Below are 17,153 nucleotides of genomic sequence, written 5' to 3'. Positions count from 1 at the left end.
ACCTTAAGAATTCAATAATTCCTTTTAGTCTCAGAGACTTATATTTCCTTCATGGAGAAGCTTAATAATTGACTTTTCAAAGGGTAAAGCAATAATTTGGAATGTGATGTCCAAAAAAAGTATCGATCAAATTCTATAGTTTCATTCAATATTGTCCAAATCCTATGTTTACTTTGGGGATTAGAAATATATGACTTTATATTATTTAAAAAGATGTTCATGGGTACAAGAAAAATGAATTGTTTCACCTGGTTAAAAAGATCCTAAAGAAAGAAATACAGTAAATATATAGAAATACATTTCTTTTAAATTCTTTCTCTTACATTCATATGGAAGGTATTTGGGGTTGGATATGTGAAGATATCCCATAATGAGCAAATGTGCATAAGTCAAAAATGTCAAGAATAGTCATACTACTGGAAAACAGTAGTGTGTCTATGATCATTAAAGTATATTATGAATTTCCATGTTTGAAAACCTTAGCCATATTTTCATGATACTCCAAAGGAGATTTGGATAGCTTTGGGGCAAGATATGGGTTAGTGGAATATGTTTCTAAGATTCTTTTCAGGCTGAGTCTCCAGCTATAATGTAGGGAACAGCTCTAGGGTCAAGCCTTGGGCTGACCTGTGGCAGGGCCGCAAGCAAGTCCCAGCCTGGAGGGCAGAGCTCTCCTAGCATAATTAAGCCTGACCTTGTAGCCCCCACCGCCCCCCACAATTCCTTCCCAAGTAGCTAATGAGCTGTGGGAGGTGCAGCAAGTGTTGCCCAAACAAGAACATTTGTATGCATGTTAATCTACCCTTGTTTTAATCAGACTATAAAATAAAGCATCAGCTTGCAGGCTGGGTCTTTTGTGTCCTCATCCAGGCATGGGAGATCCACCGAACCCCAGCTATATTCTCTTGTCTGTCTTTTCTTCAATCCTTCACCACCCCTCCTCAGGTTCACTCTTGGCCATGCTGGGGCTACACACATAATGCTAGGGATAATATCCTATCCTGCTCAAATCATCAGTTGTTAGTTTGAGAGATCATCTGGCAATTAGAAAGAAACATAAAAAAGTAATGTTTTTCAGTAGCCATAATATAAATCTGTAATTCTGTGGGGACTTTTAAATAACAATTCATATAATCACATCAACCTTATATAGATGATCTGGATTATCCATGCATCCAGTACAAAATTATGCCATGCAACATCTCAGACAGATTGATGTTCACAAATTCAGATTAAACATGTTGGCTTAAAGAGTACAAAGCAACATGTTTTAATGTTGGAGAGGTCTATTTGGAGGACCTAAAAGGGAGTGAGAAGTATGGAACAAGGTACATACTTCATCTGAGCTAACTGTAAAAGCTGCCTTCTTATAACTTCCCATCCATTAAAATGAAATGGATACAACTGTGATAACAAAAGAACTGGCAGGAAATTGTGAGAAGTCCCCCCTGCTCCAGGACCTCTGTTAGCAGGAATACTATTTCCTTAAACCACAAGAATGCAAATAGGCTGTCAACATGCAGTCAATGCAATGAAAATAGTATCTTAACACCCAACTGTTTAACAGAGTTTAAAATGCTTGCAGATTTTTAGTTTATTTCCTTTTGTCAAATTAACCTGCATATCTAGCTCTTACAAAAATGAAGTAATGATGATCCCTGTCCTTATATAAGATCTTACAGGGAAAAACAATCTGATATTTTATTCTCTTTCTCCAAGTAGTTATAATTTAAATGTAATAATATAGTTTTGTGCTGAGAAGTTTCACAGTCTGACCCAAACGTGCCACATTGTACTTTAATTGCAATGTTGTTCACTAGTATGGGTATGAGATTAACTTACTGCAACAGCTATGTATTTTAATTGCATGAACTTCTACTTGTTTAAAATGAACAATATGCATTCATTCTCATTATAAAAATTTAATAGACATCTAATTAAATACATTATTCAATGAGATTAATTGTGTGAATTAATATTGAAAAATGAATATCCAAGGGTAAATCAATCTACTGCTAATGGCAAAAAAAGAGAGGGAGAGCTGAATTCATAGGTAATTATGATTCCATCAAAAGAGGTCTTCACCTGTAAATTTAGTCACAAACATATATTTCATTTGATTGAAACCTTAGGACTACACTGGTAAGTTGTGAAAAACTAATTTTATCAATTTAATCAGTCATAGCAATTGGTTGACTAAGCCTATCAGTTCATTTCTTTTGGAATCACATAGATAAAACAAAATATCAGTTGAAACTCAAACAATAATAAGTTCTTATAAAGAGACAGCCTAATTAGATTTTGCTATGCCAAGAAAAAATCATTATTAATAAGTGGATAACACTTGTAGTGTGTGTGTGTGTGTGTGTGTGTGTGTGTGTGTGTGTGTGTGTTTGGCTATGCTGTGGCATAACCTCCGTAGTAATGATCATCATTATTATATTTATTCATTTAAGGCAGTGAAATAAAAATATCTAATTAATAGTTTGTTAATAATTCATTAAAGGCAGTAAAATGAAAATAATAATATCTGTTTAATAGGGTTGTGGTGAAAATTAAATGAGTTAATATGTGTAAAGCACTTGGAAGAGATTTTAGCACACAGTAAAAAGTCATTGCTGTTACCTATTCCCATTTAGTTAATAAATATCAAATGCTTATTATAGGCCAGGTTCTGTGCTAGGCTTGGGGATAAATGTTGAAAAAAACAGTTGTGGTTTCTGTTCTTATGGAGTTTACAATCTTATTGAGGATCCAGATATTGATTACACATTGGGGTCAATGTAAAATTGTAACTGTGTTAAGTGCTGTGAAGGACAGTTGCATGGTACCATGGGTGTCTATTATGAGGGAAAAGTGGTGAAATAATATTCTGAGCTAATTTATTGAATTTTGTGAAATTGGATTGTGATGATAATTCCCAATTTTCTTGGGTTCATATCATTTTCTATAATGATCATCTTTTTTGTCATGCCAGGGGTGGGGAATTTATTTTATTAATCCTTTTGCTATTTTTATGAACAAGCACAACAAATATTTACTGAGTAAACACTACATTCAGAGCACTATTCTACATGCTATGGGAGATGTACAAATCAATAAGACATGGTTTTTATCCCCTCAGAGCTCAAAATTCTCATGAGAGAAGGATGGTTTTATACACAACAGTCTTAATATAGGCTTAATATGCAAAATGTTATATCTCTTCACTTCTCTTCAACTACTTTACAACTGCTTAAAGAAGAGTCTGGAACATAATGTGCACTCAATTGGTTTTATTATTTTTGATGTTATTATCATTGAGCAAGATATAATAGAAACTGATATTGGAGAAATATAGTAGGTTCAATTTATAGAAATATTTGAGTTCTGATAAAAATCCTCAGTTTTCACTACATTTGACACTCCAACCCTGATCTATCAGCTGTTATTTATTCATAATTTCTCACCTGGATTGTTGTAGTAGTCTCTCCACTTCTTCATGCCTCTTTCTTTTCCCTCTTACATTCTAAAAAAACATAATTATCCTTAAAAGTTAAGACATATCATGTGATGCCTCTGCTAAAAATCTCCACCATCTTCAAATTTAAATAAAAGCAAATGCCACACAATGAAAAGGAAAGAACTCTTACCATTTGCAACAGCATGGATGGACCTGGAGAGTATTACTAGTATGCTAAGTAAAATAAGCCAGTCAGAGAAAGATAAGTATCACATGATCTCACTCATATGTGGAATCTAATGACCCAATAAACTGATAAACAGAAAAAGACCCAGAGACAAAGAAGCATGAACAGACTGATGAACCTCAGAGGAAAGGCAGGGGAGGGTGGGTGGGAAGAGATCAACCAATGAAGTTGTATGCATATATGCATAACCCGAGGACACAGACAATGTGGTGGTGAGGGCCTGGGTGGGGGACAGGAGCGGGCTGGAAGAGGTTAATGGGGGAGAAAGGTGGACCTATGTAATACCTCCAACAATAAAGATTAAATAAATAAATAAATAAATAAATAAATAAATAAATAAATAAATGTAAAAGCCACAAAATGTCATACTTGGCATAAAATGCCATAAAATATGTGTTTCCACTATGTCTATGACTTCATCTTTTACCCTTCTTCTCTTCACTTTTCTCTAGTTGCAAAGGCCCATTTGCTATTCCTTAGACACAGCACACATGTTCCCATCTCAAGACCTTTGCTCTTATTATTCCATATCTCTGGAACACTTTTTCCCCACTATCAGAATAGCCAACTATCTCATTTTTTTTAGGTCTCCCTGAAAATCTTTCCTTATGCTATCTACCCTACCCTACACTACTCTCATTTCCCTCATCTGATCTCATCTCATCTCGTCTTTGTAGGACAACCAGCTGTCGTCACAGAATTGCTTGGTGGTGTTGGAAAATAACATATATCTGGCCCTCCAACAAATAATAGATTTCAGTTGCAGAGTGCTAGTAGCAGAAGATAAAATAATGAATAAGCAATCCCTGCCCTCAAAGAGCTCATTTTAAGTACTATATGCTTCACACTTACTGACAAAAAGGTAACTATAATTATAGTATATTTGGAAAGTAATAGGAGGTAGCATTGTTTATTTCCACCATTCTACTTTCCCACTCATACTTTATTTTTTTCTTCTAATTATTTGCTATCAGATTTTCCTTCTTTTTATATTATCAGAAAAATAGAAATTTACTGATTGGGGATCTTTGGAAAAATTCCTTTGAGTGTGGGGCACATTGAAGAAAAAAACCTGAATTCTGCTGATAGCTTGATATGAAATACTACTGGGAATATTCTGAGATGTGATAAAAATGTATTAAAGACTGTGCTTTACAACGCTGTGATGGTGCAGATGACTTGGAGGCATTTTACATGGGAAAAATAATCATTAGTGGTAAACAACATTTGGCATTAGCAAAAATATTAAAGGGAGTTGAAATTCATTCCTGGGCCAACTACATTGTTTTATTTGCAGGTAATTGCATGGTTTTAAATGTCATTCATTGGCAAATAGGAATCTTCTTTCAAGTACACTGAAACTAAGGAAGCAGAATAGTTGCTTATCATGTTTTTCAAAGACTTAATACGAATTCATGAGACAAAATTAATAAAATCAAAATAAAATTTGGGCCAACAATTTTTGATGGTGGTTTAGCAATATAATTATCTACATGGATTTACTTTCTCCCACCACATGCATAACTCTTGTCCAATGAACCATCATCTCAGACCTAGATCACTAAACCTTCTAAATGCTATCCCTATTTCTTCTCTTGTCATATTTCACAGTTTATTTTCAATACTGCAGCTCAAATAATCCTGCTAAAATACAGATCAGAAAATGGCTTCTTCTGTTGAAAAATTTCAATATTTTCACACTTCCCTTAAGTAAGAAAACAAACAAGTGAAAAAAACAAAAACCACAACAACAAAAACCTCAGTTTTTACCTCTCTGAACTTATTTCCTAGTTCTTTTTTTCCAGCTTTGACCACCTTTTATTTTGTTTGTTTGTTTTGTTTTGTTTTTTTAATATTCTAAGCATGTTTCTACCTCAGAGCTTTTGCACTGGCTGTTCCCTTTGCCTAGAATACTTTCTCCATAATTTCCTCAGGATTTGTTTTCTTACCAAATTCTCATCTTTACTTAGATGCCACCTTTTCATTGAGGCTTTCCCTGCTGGTCACTCTACTTTAAAATATCTCTCCCTCACTCATCAATCTTCCAACTTTATTATTTTTAGAGCATTTTTTCATCGAGTACATTCTATATTGTAATTGTTTTCCATCTGCCCTAATACAATGTAAGCTTTATGAGTATGCAGGCTCTGTACTTTGGCACCTAGATAAGTGACTGATGTTTAGTAGACACTTCAATTTCTGTTGAATGGATAAATCTCTCTAGTCTTCTCCAGTTGTACTATTCTGAGAGATAATATTATTGTACATGATCTTCCTGCTGATGGAACCAATCTACTCTGCATGATTTTAAGTGCATTAACCAGTGTTATACTAAATGTTTAACACCTAGTTTTCTGTGGGGGAGGATGCCCTGATTGTATCATTTGCTGAATTCCATGATGAATAAATATCTACCGTGGACATGAGGTTGGGATGAAATGCACACAGTTGCCTCTCATGAGCTTATATGAGCCATCAGTAGCACATACTGGAATAATACATTTGATGTACCCAATCACCAGAGGATACAGATATAATTATGGGCACTTTTCATATGAGGAAACTACTACACAGTGAGGTTAAGCATGTTCCCAAAGGTCACAGAACTAGTAAGTGATCAAATTTAGATATGTCTGAAGATTGACTCCAGAGCCTATGCTCAGAGAAATTCAGCTATACTGCAGGCCTTAGACAAATTACCTAAAACAAACATAAGGTATTAAAATGAGGAAAATTATAACTATCTTGTGATATGTACATTCTTTAAGTGTCAACCAAGAAACTGCATTTTTCTGAAAAAAATCTTTGAATCTTTAAAAGATATTTCAGTTTCCCAATTAGAGGGCCAAGGCTCTATGCTATGTTAAGCTTCTTTTCAGACCACTGAAAATTGTTCAATTGAGAACAACTTCAATGGATTGGCCGGAAATAGTTAATATCCTTAGTACCAATTTCAATTACATTGATAGGAAATGCGAGAAGGAGAAATTATTTTTTAAAAGTAATTAATTAAATTTATTTTCAATGACATTTTACATTCAATATTACTTTGTGTTGGTTTCAGGTGTATGGCATAGTGGTTAGACAATCATGTTCTTTTTAAGAAAATATATATATATTATTGATTTTTTACAGAGAGGAAGGGAGAGGGATAGAGAGTTAGAAACATCCATGAGAGAGAAACATCCATCAGCTGCCTTCTGCACACCCCCTACTGGGGATGTGCCCGCAACCAAGATACATGCCCTTGACCAGAATCGAACCTGGGACTCTTCAGTCCACAGGCCGACGCTCTAGCCACTGAGCAAAACTGGTCAGGGCGACAATCATGTTCTTTATAAATATCCCCCTGATATCTGTAGTACCCACCTGGTACCATACATAGTTATTTCAATGTTATTGACTGTATTTCCTATGTTATACTTTACATCCCTGTGACTATTTTGTAACTACCAATATGTACTTCTTAATCCCTTCATCTTTTTCATCCAATCTCCCAACTCCCCTCTCTTGTGGCAACCGTCAGTTTGTTCTCTGTATCTATGAGTTTGTTTCTCTTTTGTTTGTTCATTTATATTGTTCTTTAGATTCCACATATTAGTGAAATCATATGGTTTTTGTCTTCTCTGACTCACTTATTTCACTTACCTCTAGGTCCATCCATGCTGAAGAGAAAACATTTTTGTGTTCTAAGTTTTCTCTTGGTTTATTTTAGTATAATTTCTTGGTGAAATCAGAACCTTACTGAACTGGCAATAAAAATTATCACTTTTTATTTTCACAAAGATAAGATACCTAGTGGAGTATCTTTCTATTTTTCAATGTTGCAACATTTCTGAGTTATATTCACAAAGATATCTAGTGGAGTGTATTTCCATTTTTCAATGGTGCAATATTCCTGAGTTATAAAGCAATAATTCTGTTAGGTAATAAATGGTTTTTACATTGTATAGTCATTACAATTAGCCACCAAATCAATGACTCTCATTAGAAAGCAGTATTTTTTTTATTACCATTAATTTAACCTGTTTGGTAGTCCTTATTAAGAATTCATCTAGTAAAATCATGACAGTTATATGGATTTAGATAAACTTGCTATACTGACTCAAGAGCTGAAAATAGATTTTATTATATAAGATTAATTAAAATAAAAATTTAGTGCAGTATGACCTCCATTATTACATCATGAAACATTGAGTATCAATGCCTATTTACTATGCATATTGTATATGAGATAATGCATTTATAATAGCCACTCACCAAATTGGTTAAATCTGAACAAATGAAAGTCAGAGTTGAACAATTTAGCAAATGTCTATTACATTATTTTAGATATGGACCTTTGGAGATTGAAAAAAAAGCATTTTGAGAAAGAATCAGAGTCATAAATTTCATTTTCAGAGGAGTAAGTACTTTTGGACACCATCTGGTCAAGCCATGGTATTTAAAATGAAACAATGTTTGGAATATTGAAATCAACTCTTGAACTGGCATAGGAGAATATGGAATTTTAACTAGTATAACTTGCAGACATGGTATAATTTTGACTATAGTCTATTGCTGTTATAAAAAATGCAGGATTTTTTTTTTTTTTTTTAACACGGACTTGGTCTAGAAGGCCGGCTGCAACAAAAATACTTGAATTTACTTCTTAAAAAAAATATTTTTATTGATTTCACATAGGGAGGGAAAGAGAAAGAGATAGAAACATCAATAATGAGAGAGAATTATTGATTGGCTGCTTCCTGCACAGGCCACACTGGGGAGCGAGCCTGCAACCTGGGCTTAGGCCCTGATCAGGAATTGAACCGTGGCCTCCTGGTTCATAGGTTGATGCTCAATCACTGGGCCACGTCAGCCAGGCTGAATTTAATTTTAAAAATAGATTTCTGCCGAAACCGGTTTGGCTCAGTGGATAGAGCGTCGGCCTTCGGACTGAAAGGTCCCGGGTTCGATTCCGGTCAGGGGCATGTACCTGGGTTGTGGGCATATCCCCAGTGGGAGATGTGCAGGAGGCAGCTGATCGATGTTTCTCTCTCATCGATGTTTCTAACTCTCTATCTCTCTCCCTTCCTCTCTGTAAAAAATCAATAAAATATGTTTAAAAAATAATAAAAAAATAAAAATAGATTTCTGATCCCATATCAGATCTACAGGGTCAATATACATAGACAAGGTTCTCCAAATCTGAGATTCAAGGATTTGATGCAGCTGCTATTTAAAACAATTAAGTCATTTTTGTACATGATTAGTTAATGTTATTCAGTGTCATTTGGAACATATACGTAAATATATGTGAATATAAATAGAATTAGGGCAACTTATTAATAGTGAAGCAGTTTTTTAGAAGGAAAATATTGCAGAAAAAGACATTACATTAAAAATGTGGGATGCCATAGAGAAATGTTAAAAGAAACAAAGTATCAGTTGGGCATGGAAAACTCATTTTTGCTTAAAAAGTATTTTAAAAAGCTGATTATGTGGCTATCTTTACAAATTAATTCAACTATGAACTGTAACCCAAATTCTCAGTAACTCTCATGACTTTGATGTATATTTTAGTGAACTTTCGTTAGTAACAGATCGATGTTTATGAAAAATGTGTTCAATGAGTTTTAGATATCTTGTCTTTTGGCAATTTTTGTTTATGTTTTGCTTACAATCTAAGTGTGGTAGAATTTACAGCCTCTCCCCAAATTCCCATCTGTTCTTTTGGCCAATGACATTTAGGGGCCACACCAATCCAGAAAATTAGTAATATAAAAAGCTAGAGGCATGCACTCGGAGGGGGTGGTGGTGGTGGTCCCTGCATCCTCTCGCAGTCCTGTACCACACCGGGAGTGGGCCTAAGCTGGCAGTCAGACATGCCTCTTGTAGTTTGGGAGCCCTCGCTTCTTACCACCTGCCTGCTTGCTGCTCCTTAGTGCTGCCATGGAGGTGGAGGTGGGAGAGACTCCCACCTCCACTGATGCGCTCGCCAGCTGTGAGCCTGGCTTCTGGCTGAGTGGCGATCCCCCTGTGGGAGCGCACCGACCACCACGGGGAAGCTCCTGTGTTGAGCATCTGCCCCCTGGTGATCAGTGCATGTCATAGAGGATGGTCGTTCAGCTGTTTGGTTGATTTGCATATTAGGCTTTTATTATATAAGATAACAAACGTCCATTGGTGACATGGTATGTATAATTTCTGACACAGCTCATCAAGAAAGTGAACAGAGGACTTATGGGGAGCTTTAGAAAGAAAAACAAAGTATATACTTAATATGAAGCTGAGCATCAATGTCATTCGACATTCTAAACACAATCTGCAATGTGTTATGAAGTCCTGATTTGACTTTTAATGCGGATAAGAGAGAGAAATGAATTATTATTCATGGAAATCATTAAAGCAAACTTCACCCATGCATTTTTCAGCCAGAATTCATTGTAGAAATTTCATTATGGGACAAAAACCTGCCATATAAGAATGATGATTTTTGCCCTGACTTGGCATATTTCCCAGGGAATAGAGAACCTATCTACTAAAAACTATGTCCTTTCACTACCATCAAAGAATGAACACATCTTAACCCTTCATAATAAATAGGAATCATGATGATTTTAATTGAATCACAACTCTGTTTTGGGATCATTATAGAAGGCTGAAACAAGATGTTTTAATTTTCTGTGCCTCAATTTCTCTAATTACAAAGAATAAAATTCTCTTTTGTACATCATCCTTACATAGAGGCCATAGATATTAGCAAAGAAGGGATTGATATGTCCTTTAAACATAGGACACATCATACCAAAACTCAGTAACATGAAAGCCATAGTTTATGATTATTGGGCAAAAGCATTTCTGGCACAGTATGTAAAACTTAAAAATTAAGTTAGAGGGAAAAATTCTATTTGAATGAAATATGTTAAAAATTACAATGATTTCATATCTGTGTATAAATTTAACTAGAATGTGTATGCATTGAATTGCTTTAAATAAAAATTATTAGATAAAAAGAGAATAATATTTTTACTGTGTTTGAAAAATAACCTTCTAACACTGGATATCACGCTAAAATTCATTTTATTGCCCTTTTCCCTTTTTCCTCATTAAATCATGCATATATTCTTGGCATTCAAAGATGCCACATATTGTTAATAATCTGTTATACCTATACTTTTAACACAATACACTTAAAAGGATCTTTCTACTGTATTTCTCAGGACAGTTCAAAAAGAATTATGAAAGATTGTACATCTGCCTGCTGGATAGTCATATTTGCTGACAATAAGAATTAGTCCATTTAAATTTTTAAGGAGCTAGAAAAATCTCAAACAAAATGTAAAGTCAATAGCTTGTGCATTTTTTATAGAACATACTAGCTAAGCCAAGTATTAGAGATGAAAGTTAGAGATCAAAATAGACACAGAATATAGTGATTTCTCTTTTGGTGTTAGATATTCTTTCTTAAGTGGAAGGGATGTGTTTTAGCCAAGTTTTTGGTAAAATGAATTTATGTTAAGTGAATCTTCCATTCCAATGGACTTCCAATAGGAAATTAAAAATTAATTCTGCTGGTTATAAAACAAATTCTTATTGACTTCTGGATATATTGAAATCATCCTGCAGAATGCAGGAGATGTTTGAAAGTTGCATCTATAGATGCAAAATTATTACTTTTTGGTAATGAATCAGTGGCTATGTTGTACATATCATACAGTATCTGAGTTTACAGACAGTAAAGAGAGGTAACTTGAATTTTAATATCTTCCTTTATAATAATATTTACCCTCAAATTGAGTTTACAATTATACATATTGTGCAAGACAATAATAATGCCCTAAACTCAGAATAACTCAGGAAAAGAAAAAATACTGATTAAAAATAAAATAAGTTGCCAGTGCATCTGGTAATGTGAGAATCTGTCTCATTGCTCCATTCCTTATGTAATCCTATCTAATAAAAGAGTAGTATGGAAATTAACTGTCACTTTGTCACTCCGTCACAAAGATGGCGGTGCCCATAGCCACAAGATGGCGGCACCCAGTCCCCTCAGTTTCACCACTGAAGTGTCAAGGCCTGTCACCACTCTGGCGGGCTGATGGTGGCAGTATCCAGGCCTCTGGACCCAGCTGGGGCTGTGGGGGCAAGCAAGAAGGTATGACCTGCCCACCCCAGTGGGCCAATGCAGCCTCACCACTCTGCCACTGCCACCACCATTGCTGCAGTGTCTGGGGCTGTCAGCCCCTCCATGAGGCTGAATGCTGAGTCCAGGGGTCACATGCAAGTGGGTGGGGACTTGACTCTGGGTCTTCTGGCACAGAGGGACTTGATGCTATGCCCCTGTTTGTGCTGGCCAGCAGGTGGACATCCCCCGAGGGGTCCCAGGCTGCAAGAGGGCACAGGCCAGCTGAGGGACCCCCAGAGTGCACAAATTTTTGTGCACCAGGCCACTAGTGGTTTAATAATTGACTTCCAGTGTGTATATTATTAAGATATTGCAGTAAATGGTTTCCCAATCTGCTGCCCAAGTGAAGCAGTCTCAGCCTCCAGTCACCTTCATATTACAGCAATGACAATTATTTCTACATTCTTCATGTCACTTGAACTTATTAACCTCTTTAAGGTATCTCCTGTGAGCATCCATTACTTTTCACAGTTGACTCAAAAGGGAAAAAAAGTGAAGTATTAAAGTGAAATTCTAAAATACTCCCTCCTTGCTGAGTAAGGGAAGTTTTAGGAAATATGTGCTTGGAGTAATGCTTTCCCAGCAACTGTCCGCTAACCATTAGCATACTAGTGGATGGTGCCCTTGTTGAGAGCTTTTCTCCCAAGTAAAGACTTGTTAGTTGCCTTTCTGTGGTATGATCATTAGGACATATTAGCAAAATGATGTTTTCAAGCTTGACAGGTTATCATGATGGTGAGGCTAGCAAAATATTGAGTATTAGATAGCTTCAACAGGTTTGGTGTGAAGTCAGTGTGTATATTAGTTATATGCATTTATTCGTTAATGCTTTCAGGAAAATTAGTAAAGTTAGATATTAGTCAGTTGTTAATGTACTATCTTAATAATGCAAATGATGCTAGAATCTTCAGCTGAGCATAATACCTTTGAGTAATTTACTAACATTTAGTAGTGGCACTTTTGAAGGTAGAATTTGAGACTTTAATTTCCTGAAGTTTAGAACACAGTTTCATGAATACTTATTGACCAAATTGCATATGCATAAATATGTGTTTGTAATTAGTTTAATATTTATCATTGTAAATTATGGGCATAATATAAAATGTCAAGAAGCAGTACAGTGCTTGTAATAGAAAAGGGAAGTCCCATGAACATCCCTTCACATAAACCACTTTATTTTCTTTTATCGCTTGATTTTTATATTTTACATTTCTAATATTTTTTGTCAATCCTCATTGGAGGATATTTTTTCCATTGAATTTTAGAGAGAGTAGAGGGAGGGAGGGGGAGAGAGAGATTGAGAGAGAAAGAGAAACATGGATGAATCGATGAGAAAGCGACACATTGATTGATTGCCTCTAGCACACACCCCAATAACCAGGGCTAGGGACTGAACCTGCAACCCAGGCCTGAACAGGAATCAGACCTATGATCCTTCAGTGCGTGGGGTGACAGTCTAACCACTGAGAAACACTGACCAGGGCTCTAATATTTTTAATTATTTGTTTATATTTCTCACTTGTTTATATTATCTATTGACTTGCTTTTTAACGGTATATAACAATTGAATTATCTTACTCCATTTTTCTTTTCATTTTATCCATATGATTTAATTCAATTTTGGTTAAGTGGTTGTGTTTGTTAGATTATGTAAATATTATCCAGAATTGAGCCACATAAGGGCTATAATTAAATCTTTTTATACAATTTTTTAATGTACCAGCATTAAATTTTTGTGTTCTTATTGGCTTAAATTAATTTAATATTAAGTATGCCAGATCTATAAAAGGCCTTTTGATACTATTTTTCCAAACATTTGAAACCTAGAAACTAATTTATCATTTAAAAATACTTTTCTCACAAAGGTTTCTTTCTACAATCCTTTGTAGTCCTGACCCAGGCTGGACCTGTAGCTCTCTAAGATGGCATTAGAGCTTTCATAATGACTTCCCTTCCCTTCTCTTCTCCTCTGTACTGAGTTTCAATTTTTTTTTTTGAGTACCTACTCTCTTTTTTTAGATTGCTTCCTTCTTTTGTGGAGCCCATTTGTGGTTGGCAAAATTCTTCAATGCCTCCCAAGATTCCTGGTCTCTTATTCCAGTTATTCAATCAAATATTAATCTGGGTACTGCTGTAAAGGGATTTTTCAGACATAATTAAGGGCCCAAATCAGTTGATATTAAGATAGCTGTTGTGGCCGAAACCGGTTTGGCTCAGTGGATAGAGCGTCGGCCTGCGGACTGAAGGGTCCCGGGTTCGATTCCGGTCAAGGGCATGTACCTGGGTTGCGGGCATATCCCCAGTGGGAGATGTGCAGGAGGCAGCTGATCGATGTTTCTCTCTCATCGATGTTTCTAACTCTATCTCTCTCCCTTCCTCTCTGTAAAAAATCAATAAAATATATTAAAAAAAATAGCTGTTGTGGAAGGAGCCATCACCCAACCTGCTGCTCCTCTCCACTCCTAGAGAGGAACATTTTCCTATAGGGAATTTGAGGGTTGAGCTGTCATTTGGCCCCAATTCTTCTTTCTTATTAGGGGAAATATTTCCCCTGTTTTGGGCACAGTGAACTTCCTTATATCTCTTAAGCTTTTGCTTCATAAGGCCCCTGGCCGGCTCCACCAGTATATTCAACCTTCATGGGAAGAGAACATGGTCTTCTGTAACATGAAGGGGGTATGTAGTCCATCAGCCTGCATTGGCTATTAGGAGGGACCATCTGGCCATAGGAAACCAGCACACACTACCAATGCTAACCTTGCATCTCTTTTCTTGTGAGTGAGGAAAATCTTGTTCCAACCAGTGCCTTGTGTGTTGAATTCTCCTTGGCGACTCTGAACCAGAAGGTGCAGTGGGCTGAGGTCTGCAGTTACTTCTTGTTCATAATGGGCACTGTGATTATCTGTCTGTCCTCCATGGTGGAAATCATAATTTGGGATTATAGCTGGAGCTTCCTGTTCAACATAGGAAGATTATCTGGGTGGGCCAGACCTAATCACAAGAATCCTTAAAAATCAGAGAATTTTCTTCAGCTGATTGTAGATGAGGAAATGAGAGATAAGTATAAACAGGCTTGAAGATGGAGGGGATCACTTGCCAAGAAAGGTGGACAGACTCTAAGGACCAGTCCCTGGCTAACAATGAGCAAAAAAGGGGGCATCAGACCTACAATCACAAGAAACTGATTTTTGCTAAGAGCCTCAATGAGTTTGAAAGTGATTTATCCCCCAAAATCTTTCAGATAAGAGATCAGTCTGGCTGAAATATTGATTTCAGCCTCATGAGATCCTAATTAAAGAATATTGCTAACCCCAGCCCACCACAGCTCAGACTTTTTGCCTACAGAAATTTGAGATAATAAACACAGGTTGTTTTAAGTTTATAAGTTTGTGGTAATTTGTTTTACAAAAACATGAAACCAAAACAACATCCTTCATCAGTTCCTGAAAAATGTATGTCTTAAGTACCTAAATTAAATTTGATATCATGTTTACTATTTTAATTTTGTCAACATATTTTATCTTATCAGAATACAGATAATATTACATTTTAAAATGAATTTCTTAGATGTATGGGTGGTGAATACGTTTTTAGTCACCTAGAATATTGTGATCATGTCTTCACAGTGTTGATTCAACCAAAGGTTAAATGCTATCAAATGTACTAAATATTAAATCTGGATAAAATTCTGGCAGCAACAGGTAGACTGTGTTTTAATTTTTGTAGGATGCAAATAAGTTCATTCAACATTTATAAGTACCTATTACATCTAGACACTATACCTTGTGCTGTGTGGATACATATATAAATAGGAATGAGTGTGGACTCTAGTGACCAAAATCATTCTCTCCTTCTTTCTTGGTGTTTGAATAATTAAACATTTATTCAAGAATGAGGAATAGGTTGTATGCATGTACCTTTCTTACAAGTAGTTGAACAGTGAAACAATTAGTCTAACTTATTGCTTTAACTCTGTGGTGCTAAATAATTAATTCATATTTTTTCTTACAGAATGCCTTTGTTAGTGAAACTTAACAGTTATGTTATGGCTTCAGTTTTTTTAGAAATTAATGTAAAACATAATAGTCCACTGAAAAGTCAACCTCAGATAACAAATCTATTGGAAAAAAATGCCATTGTGTAACTTAAAGTTGGAAATGAAGTTTCATAAACAAATGTGTGAGCCTTCTTAGTTTCCCAAAACTCTAAATGGAAAAGTTGTAGAACCACTTTTTTATATTCTGCATAATTGCAGATCTGCACCATGAATGGTAATGCATGTTTTAAAGTATGAGTAAGCTTGATTATGTAGTCCTGGATATATAATGGAACAGACGGCTAATGCTTAGGCTGATTCTTCCCTAAGTAAAATCCATCTGTTTACTACTCAGACAGCATGCAATTCAGCTTTGTTTGAGAAGAACAAAGTTTATACTTGAAGTTATTTTCTTTCCAGTAATAGAAAGGCATGGGGAAATGTCATAGTAAGACTTTTGCATTTTTTAAAGATGGGCTTCCCAGCAAACTCCAAGTATGTATACACTGTCTCTCAAATTTGGTCAACCCAGAAATGCCACATGAAGGGGATACTTGCAACACTAGTCTATAATCACGTACATAGAGATCCTGGAGGCCCTCACAGAAAAGCAGCTGATGAGCGATTTCATGTAAAAAGAATCAATGTTCCATTTTTAATTTTTTGAGGAAACGCCATAATGTTTTCCACAGTGGCTGGACCAGTCTGCATTCCCACCAGCAGTGCAAGAGGGTTCCTTTTTCTCTGCATCCTCACCAGCACTTCTTGTTTGTTGATTTGTTGATGATAGCTATTCTGACAGCTGTGAGGTGGTACCTCATTGTTGTTTTGATTTGCATCTCTCTGATGATTAGTGACTTTGAGTATGTTTTCATATGACTCTCGGCCTTCTGTATATCCTCTTTCAAAAAGTATCTATTTAGGTCCTCTGCCCATTTTTTTGATTGGATTGTTTATCTTCCTTTTGTTAAGTTGTATGAGTTCCCTATAAATTTTGGAGATTAAACACTTATCAGAGATAACATTGGCAAATATGTTCCATTTGACCCAGTAATCCTACTTCTAGGAATATATCCCAATATAACAGAACCACCAATCAGAAAGTATATACAGTATGCATCCCAATGTTCATAGCAGCACAATGTACAATAGCTAAGATTTGGAAACAGCCTAAGTGCCCATCAGCAGATGAGTGGATTAGAAAACCGTGGTACATCTGCACAATGGAATACTATGCTGCTGTAAAAAAGAATGAATTCTC

General features: G+C 35.7%; 1 pseudogene across 1 annotated transcript in view; it reads right to left on the bottom strand.

Annotated features, from left to right (window-relative positions):
- Positions 1-17,153, bottom strand: part of LOC308511838 (neurofilament light polypeptide-like) — a 1,188,981-nt pseudogene that overhangs the window by 993,340 nt on the left and 178,488 nt on the right. The window lies entirely within an intron of this gene.

Source organism: Myotis nattereri, assembly GCF_964212035.1.
Source record: "Myotis nattereri genome assembly, chromosome: X".
NCBI lineage: Eukaryota > Metazoa > Chordata > Mammalia > Chiroptera > Vespertilionidae > Myotis > Myotis nattereri.
The sequence above is the reverse complement of the archived record's forward strand: the minus strand, read 5'-3'. Positions and strand labels throughout refer to the sequence as shown.